Below are 10,238 nucleotides of genomic sequence, written 5' to 3'. Positions count from 1 at the left end.
TTTGGGGTGGTAAGATGTTCTAGAATTAGCAGTGTTGTTCGTGCAATGTTGTGAATCTAATAAAAACTGAAACAGACTGATGATTGCTAGATGGGAGGGGGCGTGGCAGAATGGGTGAAATGGATGAAGTGAGGTGAAGAGACAATCTTCCAGTTACAGAATGAATGAGTCACAGGAATAAAAGGCACAGCATTAGATATACACAGTGAATGATATTGTAATAAGGATGTAAAGGGACAGACTAATAGTAACTACACTTGTGAACATAGCATAATATACAAACCTGCCAAATCACTAAATTGAACACCTGAAACTAATGTAACAGTGTGGGTCGACTCTACTCATGTATAAAGAATAAACACCCAGACCTGTGCAATTGTACACTTTAACATTTTTAAAAACTTAGGGCACCTGGCTGGCTCACAGTGGAGCGTGTACATGACTCTTGATCTTGGGGTTGTAAGTTCGAGCCCCACGCTGGATGTAGAGATTACTAAAAAAAAAATACGATCTTTTTTTTTTTTTTTTCAACGATCTGTTTCAAGTTTATTTATTTATTTTGAGAGAAAGAGAGCACGCGAGCAGGGGTAGGGGCAGAGAGAGAGGAGAGAGAGAGAAAGACCCAGAATCTGAAACAGAGAGGAAGTCGGACACTCAACCGACTCAGTTCCCCGGGCACCCCAAACTAGTATTAGTAACAAAATATGACTGACGTCATTCACCGATTCAACCCAATTGCGACTCACGGCTCCAGGGAACGAAGAGGGAAAGCACTTTCTAAATTTTTTTTTTTTTCAACGTTTATTTATTTTGGGGACAGAGAGAGACAGAGCATGAATGGGGGAGGGGCAGAGAGAGAGGGAGACACAGAATCGGAAACAGGCTCCAGGCTCTGAGCCATCAGCCCAGAGCCTGACGCGGGGCTCGAACTCACGAACTGCGAGATCGTGACCTGGCTGAAGTCGGACGCTTAACCGACTGCGCCACCCAGGCGCCCCAAAGGGAAAGCACTTTCTAAATGTTCTGTCACCACAGAGCTGGAGCTCTTGGGTTGATGTGGTCCCCCCTCTGCTCTTTCATATGTACTCTTTAGTACAATGGGGATAATAACAGTCCCTTTGTTAGAATTTTCTTACGAAGGTTAAGGCCAAGGGCTTAGAATGGGTACTGGCACGTAGCAAACAAGAAGTTTCTGCTACATTACAGAAGACCAAAATGCAGGTAACGGAACGAAAACGGGGCGCAAATAAGAGCTTAATGTTTTCTATCGTTACCATTGCTGCTGCGGCTGTTCTAGTGTCCCTTTTGGAAACTAATAGGGGTGTATTGTGTAGCCCGTCGGTCCTTGTTAGACAACCCGCCCTCCAAATGGGTCGTCGCCGTGGAGAAAGAATGATCATTTTCCTTTGTTTATTATTAAACATGTAACATGTTGGCTGTGACCTGTGATTTACAGGAAATAGCTACTTGGTCATCTAGATGACCCTGTGTTTCGTTTTCGGCCAGGTTCCCGGCTGGAAGCTCCTTAAAACGCTTGAAATTTCCCGTGATCGGGGTGAAAAAGGTGTCTTTTGTTACATGAAGGAGATGTTCTGGACCCCACCCGAGGGCAGGGGCTGGTTGCCAGGAAGGCCTACTTAACGATTAGAGGAACTTTTAGCCCCACCCCCCCACCCCCACCTGCAGGGCGGGGAAAGGGGCGGGAAGTTGAGTTACCCAACGACCAATGACTTTCTCACGATTATGCAAGGAAGCCTCTGTTAAAAGCCCCAAAAGGAGAGGGTTCCGAGAGCGTCTTGGTTGGCGAACGCCTGGAGGTTGGGGAGAGTGGCACAACTGGTGTGGCGTGGCCACCCCCCCCCCCCCCCCCCCCGCCGCCCTGCACCTTTCCCCACACCTCGCCCTCTGCAGCTCTTCCGTCTGGCTGTCGACTGGCGTCCTGTCTCATCACTTTCACTGGCCAAGGTAAGTGTTCCCCTGAGCTCCGCGAGTCGCTCTAGCAAATGAAAAGAACCTGAGTTGGGGGTGGTGGGACCCGCTCGCTGCAGCCTGTGGGTCAGAAGCACAGGTAGGAGCCTGAGGCCCATGGCTGGTGTCTGACGTGGGGGGGGGGGGCGCGAGGGCAGTCGTGGGGGACTGAACCCTTAACCTGCGGAATCTGATGTAGCTCTGGGTGGATAGTGTCAGAACTGAGGTGTGGGAGGAACTACCCCCCCCCACCACCACCACCATGTTGGAATTGGGTGTGGCAACCCCCAAAGAATGGCTCTGTAGAAAATTCGAAAAATGTAGAATAGGAAATGCATTTAAAATTCAAAAATCGCCAGATTAAAAATCAATAACCAATATGTATGTGTGTGTGCAAATGATATATGTATATAAGCAGTTGCATATGTATTAAATGCATGTATTTCTGGGGAACGCGGAAGGCCATTTTGTATGAGAGTGGTAATTTCAAGACATGGCTTGTCACACGTTGAAACAGATGATATAGTAGAATATCAGAGCTAGAAAGAATCTTCGTTTATTATCTGCTATCTCAGGCCTTGAAAACATGCCCTCTAGGGGCACCTGGCTGGCGCAGTCGGTGTGGCAGGTGATCTTGATCTCGGATTCATGAGTTCAAGCCCCACTTAGCGTGTAGAGCTTCCTTTAAAAAAACTGGCGGCACCGGGGTAGTTTACTTGGTTGAGGAGTCAGACTCTGGATTTCGGCTCAGGTCACAATTTCACGGTTCCCGAGATCGAGCCCTGCGTATGGAGCCTGCTTGGGATCCTCTCTCTCCCTCTCACTCTGCCCACCCCCCATTGGCGTACGCACACATGCACCCCCTCAAGGTAAATAAATAAACTTTAAAAAAAAAAAAAGCAAACAAAAACATGCCCTCTTCTGTTCGTTTAATCCTGAAGTTCATAGTACGGACATTGGATAGTTTACTCTTCTGTATCGTTTCGGTTAACTATATTCTCCTCCAAACGTTTATTTTTGCACACCAAAAAAAAAAAAAAAATGGAGAAATTGAAATTTTCATTCCCTTGCCCTTGGTCGCAAACTTCATAAGTGAGCCTCTAGGCCCCTTCATAGTGTATTACATCACTGATTGGACTGACATGCACTTGATTCAATGTCAAGTGCCATTTAGCAGGACATTTGCATTTAGTGCTGAGATATTTAATTTGCTTCTGAATGTTTATGTATCTTCATATGTCTAAAGTGAATTTCTGGAACTCTACATAAGATGGGGCATGACTAGAAGTGTCTGCCTCCTCCCAGATATCCACCCGCGGAATGAGCAAAGGAATTCAAAGGATGGCTGGGTACCTGTTTTCATCTCTGGGCAGCAGGTAGGAGTGCTATTTCCATACTAGAAATTTCAAGGGATTTCTTCTAAATATAACGAACACGGCAGCCCATTGAAGAAAGGCGCAGATCCCAGTCTCCCCTCTCTTGTGAAAAGGCATCAGAAAATGATGGTGCTAATCACCGCCTCACTGGGAAGGGCCAGGGATGCAGGCAGGGATGAGCCACCCTTAGGGCCAGATGGGAAAGGAGCCTTCCGGAGCCCCTTGTGCAAATAAAGAGCCATAATATCAACAAGCAGCTCCCGCGGAAGGCCCCAGGATGCACAGAGCTCCCAGAAGCAGAGCGCCAGCTGTACAGATGGCCCCCGGGAAGGAGGCCAGACCGAACCATCAAAGAGCTGTAATGGAGGCTCAGCTAAGAGACATCTAAATACAAAAAGCCATCCCGTAGCTCAGTGGCTTTACCAAACCAAACAGAAGGAAGTTATCAGAGACAGACAGACAGACACACACACACACACATATGGTACTCTCTTTCTGGAACTTTCCAAAGCACCAACTTCCTTTCCATACCCTGCTCCATCACCAGCGGGTACCTTGAATAGATGTATCTGCCCATTCTCTTGAATTGCACGCTGGTAGTAAGTGTACAGAAGGACAGTCTACTCACATTTGTCTGTGGGTCTGAGAAAGACTTATCAAAACCCCCTTTTTTCATGTAATAAGAATCAGTAATCTACATTCCCAAAATGTGTTTTGGGAAATGGTGTTGAGGGAGATGTTGTAAGCTAAATAGTATCTGCTCAGGTAGGGTATTATGGATGTATTTTCTGAGGCTTTGCATAACTGGGAGAATGACCAAAATATCTTTTCTGTTATATATATGTATGCATATATAAATATATTCAATGACATTCATCAGCCAAAAGTCCTATATATGAAAACGAAGAACCCAAAAATGGAACGTGTGACTTCTGAAACCAGTTAAATGCAGATTTAACTTTAAATAACTTGAGTCTCCTGCGGCTGATTGTTTAATGAGACACGTCCTGCAGTATCCGGATGTTTGCAAGAACTCCAAAGGCTGAGAGTAATCGGGGGTCGTGAAACCTCTGCACCCTAAAGGGAGGAGCTAAGCCACCTATTAGGACATGCAAAAGGTGCGTCCCCAAACTGGATCTGCCACCATGTGTCCATCATTCATATCCAAGTAATATACGCAAAGGCCAAGAATTCTTTGAGAAGTTGAAGACTGACACATTTAGAGTTTTGGTGTGATGTATATAATCCCTCATGGGGACTTCTGGGGGTGGAGAGGAAGCTATTTCCCCCCACCCGCAGCCACGTCAGGGCCACTTCAAGAGAATTGTTGGGAGAACGTGACGTGTGACGTCGACATTATACTGAACTGTACTCTTCATTACCTGAGAGTCACTGGACGACTTTTCTGTTGCCTGAAGATGACCAGAAGAGATCGAGAACATGCCCAATATTTTATCTAAGGAGACGGAGTCATACACCGATAGAGCAAGTTTAATAGGAGGTGGCAAGAAACAGGCAAAGAGCAGGGCACCTGGGTGGCTCAGTCGGTTAAGTGTCCGACTTCGGCTCAGGTCATGATCTCGCGGTTCACAGGTTTGAGCCCCACATCGGGCTCTGTGCTGACAACTCAGAGCCTGGAGCCTGCTTTGGTTTCTGTGTCTCCCATTCTCTGCGCCCCACCCCCCTCACTCTCTCTACTCTCTCTCAAAAATAAATGAACGTTAAAAAAAAAAAAAAGAAAAAAAAAAAAAGAAACAGGCAAAGAGCTTCCTCTGGTCGCTACGGAGCCCACGTCATTCAATAAGCAGGTTACATAAAGTTGTAAAAGATCATCTCCATGTAAATAATTCTCAGAAAAGAAACACCTCTAACTCGATAGTAATGAACTTAATCTCTGACACCAGACTGTGAAAAACCACCAGGGAGTAAAAGGGCGAGAGAGGTAAGAAGCACAAGTGAGTGTACTTGGAAGATTGTGTAATTTCTATGGTGTTGGAGTTCTTAGCACATTTCCACACCCCCCCCCCCCCCATTTTCTGGTAACAGAACCATTTGTTCTGTTTGGGAGCCTATTTTATGTGCTTCTAATGGGATTGAGCTTTCCTTGGACCACTACACGAGTGAGCATATGGCTCAGGCCCGGACCTGGCATACCATTTTCTGGCCTGATACAATTGGTTTAAGGACGGGCACATGTCCCACGCTGAGGCAATCACAATCTTCCATGGGACTTTTCCTGAAGTCGTACGGCAATAAATGCTCATTTGCTGGGATCAGCAGCTATGACGATGTGTAGCTAGAAGTTCTGGGGGCCATCTTGGTCGCCAAATGGATCAGCCTGAAGGTAAGCCAGCCGAAAGTAAAGTAGAATTAAGAACAACAGAAAATTGATGACATCGTTTGTATCTCTGACTACAGTATTGCCTAAAACTGGTATCATTGCACTTTCCAGTTATGTAAACCAGCAAAGGTGTATTCTTAGCATGAGACTGTTCTAAAAATGCTTCCAACTCTATTCACAGTGTACTGACCATGACATTAAGATCCAGCAAATAAGAGGAAACCCAAATCACTGACCAATTTTATGAAAATAGATGCAAATACCTTGAATGCAACCCTACACACTGAAATCTAGCAAGATAGGCAATGAATAATATGTCAATATGAAGTGTGTTTTACTTCAGAAATGCAAGGAAGTTAAATATTAGGAAATGTATTAATAAATTTCTTACATTGATAATTGAGAGGAAAAGCCATAAGATTACCACCATGGATGACAAAACATTTTGTCTTATGTATGTATGTATGTATGTACGTTTATTTACTTAGAGGGAGACAGAATCCCAAGCAGGCTTGACATTGTTAGCACAGAGCCCGACATAGGGCTTGATCCCATGAACTCCAAGACCACGACCTGAGCCGAAATCGAGAGTTGGACGCTTACCTGACTGAGCCACCCAGGCGCCCCTTGTTGTCTTTTTCATGAACCTACAATAGAATACAACTTTAAGCGTGCGATTTTTTTTTTCGAGTTTTGACAAATTGATACACTCCTGTAACCACCACCACAATCAAGATAAAGAACTTTTCTATTATCCCCAAAGGTGTCTTTGTGTCCTCAAGGTCCCGTCGTGGTCCCATCACTGTCAACCCTCCTCAGCCCATACGTGTACCTTCCGATCTGTTCTGTCACCGTAGATTATGCTGCCGTTTCTATAGTCTTATATAAATGGAATAATCCACTATATGTTCTTTGTGTCTGGCCCGAGGTTTTTGAGGTTCATCTATGATATATCATAGGTCAGTAGTTTATTCCTTTTTATTGCTAATAGTATTCCATTGCATTGATGAGTTGACGAACATTTGAGTTGCTTATATAGTTCTTAGCTATTACCGACAAAGCTGCTATGGGACATTCACACGTGGTTTTATTTCTCTTGGCTACAAATGGAGGTGTGTGATTGCTGGGACATGATAAGTCATGATTCAGTCTTATTGCCTAATAAGAAATTCCTAAATTCTCTTCCAAAGTGGTTATAGCACTTTATATCCACACCAAAAATGTGTGCTTTTCCAGTCATCATTGACTATCTTTTTGTAAATGTTGGCCATTCTAAGGGTACATGGTACCATCTCCTTGTGGTTTTTATTGCCCTTTTCTTGATGACTGATGATGCTGAGCATCTTTTCGTGTCCTTACCGGCCATCCGCATACCTTCTTTTGTGAAGGGTCGGATCACCTCTTTTGTTCATTTTTATTTGGCCGTGTACCTCACTGTAGGGCTGCCTTGTAGAGCTGTAAGTGACAGGGTTCTTTGAAGACTGTGTGTGTAAGATTTTTATCAGTATGTTTTACAACCATTTCTCCAGATCTGAGGATTACGTGTTCATTTTATTAACCGTGTATTTGGAAGGGCAATACTTTTTCATTTTGAAGTCCAGTTTTCCAAATTCTCTTTTCGTGCCCTCTGTGTCCCCTTTAAGAGATCTTTGCCAAACCTAAGGTCGGAATGATTTTCTCCTCTGTCTTACTCTGTACGTTTTATAGTTTTAGATCTTAGATTAGGTCTACGGTGTGGTTCAAGTTAATTTTTGTGTACGGTACGAAAAAAGCATCAGGTTCTTTTGCATCCAACTGTTTCAGTATAATTGGTTTAAAAGACTATCCTTTCTCTGGATTGCCTTTGCTCCTTTGTAAAAAATCAACTGATCATAGATGTATAGGTCTGTTTCTGGATTGTTTTATCCCATTGACCTAAATGTCTATATCCTTATCCCAATACCACACTGTCTTGATGAGTGTAGCTTTCCAGTAAGTCTTAAAATCTGATGAAGTTCTCTAACTTCATTCTCTTTGAAAATTGTTTCTTATTCTAGGTCCCTTGAATTTCCATAATATTTATTCCCCAAGGCCCCGAATCGGTTTTTAAAAATTTCAGCATTTATTCCTAACAAAACTTCTTACTATAAATTAGAAGTGGGCCATTTTCTTATATTTTCATAGCATGGTTATGTCAATATGTCTGTCTACCTCTCTATCATCTAGTCTATGAATGTGCCGACAGCCAGTATCATACTCAGTGCATAAATGTAAAAGGTATTTCAAAGCCAATAATGATTATTAACATCACTAATAATCGGGGCGCCTGGGTGGCTCAGTTGATTAAGCGTCGGACTTCAGCTCAGGTCGTGATCTCACAGTTCATGGGTTCCAGCCCCTCATCAGGCTCCTTGCTCTCAGTGCAGAGCCTGCTTCCGATCCTTTGTCTCCCTCTATCTCTCCTCTGCTCTCTCTCTCTCTCTCTCTCAAAAATAAATAAACATTAAAAAAAGATTTAAAAATCACTAAAAATTAACACTACTTTGGCAAAATAGCATGGTGTTTAAGAACACAGATTTTGACTTCTGACTTCCTGGGTTCAAACACAAATCCAAGACTTACAAGCTGTGAAACTGGAAGCAAGCAAACTGGCCCTCAGATTTGCATTCGAAAATGAGGATGAGGGGTGCCTGGGGGGCTCAGTCCTTAAGTGTCTGACTTCTCTCTCTCAAAAATAAACATTAAAAAAAAAGAAGAAGAAAATGAGGATAATTTATGCCTCCTCCTAAGATTAATATAGGAAATACATTGTATAATGTATGTAAAGTGCTTAATGTGTGTCTAATTCTTACTAAGTATTTAATGGATTCTATTTTATTTTATTTTTTAAAAAAATTTTTAATGTTTATTTATTTTTGAGAGAGAGAGAGAGAGAGAGGCAGAGGGAGATGGAGACACAGAATCCAAAGCAGGCTCCAGGCTCCAGGCTGTCAGCACAGAGCCTGACGTGGGACCTGAACCCACGAACCACGAGATCATGACCGGAGTCGAAGTCAGCCGCTCTACCGACCGAGCTACCCAGGCGCCCCAGTACTTAATGGATTTTAACTCTTAATATTATTAGTGTTGGAATTTCTAGACAATGCAATAATAAATAAATGAGATATGTATTTTAGAACATTGCCAATCCCTCTTGGAAATCCTCTCTTAGTGTGGCTCCCGTGACACCAGTGGGTTGTCTTTCTTGGTCGTCACGGGCCACTCCTTTCTGTCTCCATTCCTGGGTCTTCCCCATTTTTCTTGATACACACGTTGAAGCATGCCCCAGAGCTCAGATCTTGTCTTCGTATTCAAAACTGTTTGGTGATCTCCTCCAACCCAATGGCTTTAAATTACAGCTACAAACAGAGGAATCCCAAACTGTCATCTCTAGTCCAGACATGCCCCTGAACTTATTATTCGTAGTTTCAACTGGCAACATGCATCTCCACTTGGATGTTTAGTTGAAAACTCAACCTTAATGTGTACAAGGGAGAACCCTCCATTCCTTTTCCACCCCAAATCCGATCTTTTCCCCAAATTCCCCATCTGCATTAACCCAGCCATTCAGTCCCCAAACAGAGAAATACTTCACCCTACTGTCAAGACCCTTTCTCTCATAATTTAAACCCCACCCAGGACGCCTGGGTGGCTTAGTCGGTGAAGCATCCGACATCGGCTCAGGTCACGATCTCACGGTTCGTGGGTTCGAGCCTCACGTCGGGTTCTGTACTGACAGCTTGGAGCCTGGGGCCTGCTTCGGATTCTGTGTCTCCCTCTCTCTCTCTCTGCTCCTCTCCCACTCATACTCTGTCTCTCTCTCTCTCTCTCTCAAAAATAAATAAACATTAAAAAAAATTTTTTTAAATCCTGCCCATGAGTAACTATTATTGGTTCTATCCATCATCTCTTGTCTGGACTATAGCCTTTTCTCTGCTAGTTTCCAGGCTTCCATCCCCTACCCCATCAGCCTATTCTTCATCTAGGAGCCCAAGTGATCACTACAAAATTTAAGTCGGATCATGTCACCCTTTTCATTAAAATTATTTTATGGTTTCCCACCTTGCTCAGAGGGAAAGTGCAAATCGGACAAGGTCATATACACCTCCTACCCCCTCACCACGTCTCTGACGTCACCTAATTCTCCCTCATGCTCACTCCATACCAGGTACACTGGCCTTCTAATTGTTTCTTGAAAATTCCACTCATTTCTGACACAGGGCAGCGCTTTTCATGTGCTGTTCTCTCTGTCTGGAACTTTGTTTACCCAGATGAAAATCTTTTCATGGCTTACCCCCTAACTTCTTTCGAGTCTCTTCTTTTTTCTTTAAACGTTTATTTATTTATTTTGAAAGAGAGAGAAAAAGAGCGAGAGAGAGAGGTCGGAGGGGGGGGAGGGAGAGACAGAACCCCAAGCAGTTTCCACACTGCCAACGTGGAGCCCGATGTGGGGCTCCACGCGGGGCTTGAACTCACGAACCTGAGCCGAAAGCAAGAGTCGGACCTTTGATCGACTGAGCCACCCACGTGCCCAT

The sequence above is a fragment of the Leopardus geoffroyi genome, chromosome X (genome assembly GCF_018350155.1).
Source record: "Leopardus geoffroyi isolate Oge1 chromosome X, O.geoffroyi_Oge1_pat1.0, whole genome shotgun sequence".
In the NCBI taxonomy this organism is placed as follows: domain Eukaryota; kingdom Metazoa; phylum Chordata; class Mammalia; order Carnivora; family Felidae; genus Leopardus; species Leopardus geoffroyi.
Note: the sequence above shows the minus strand (reverse complement) of the source record.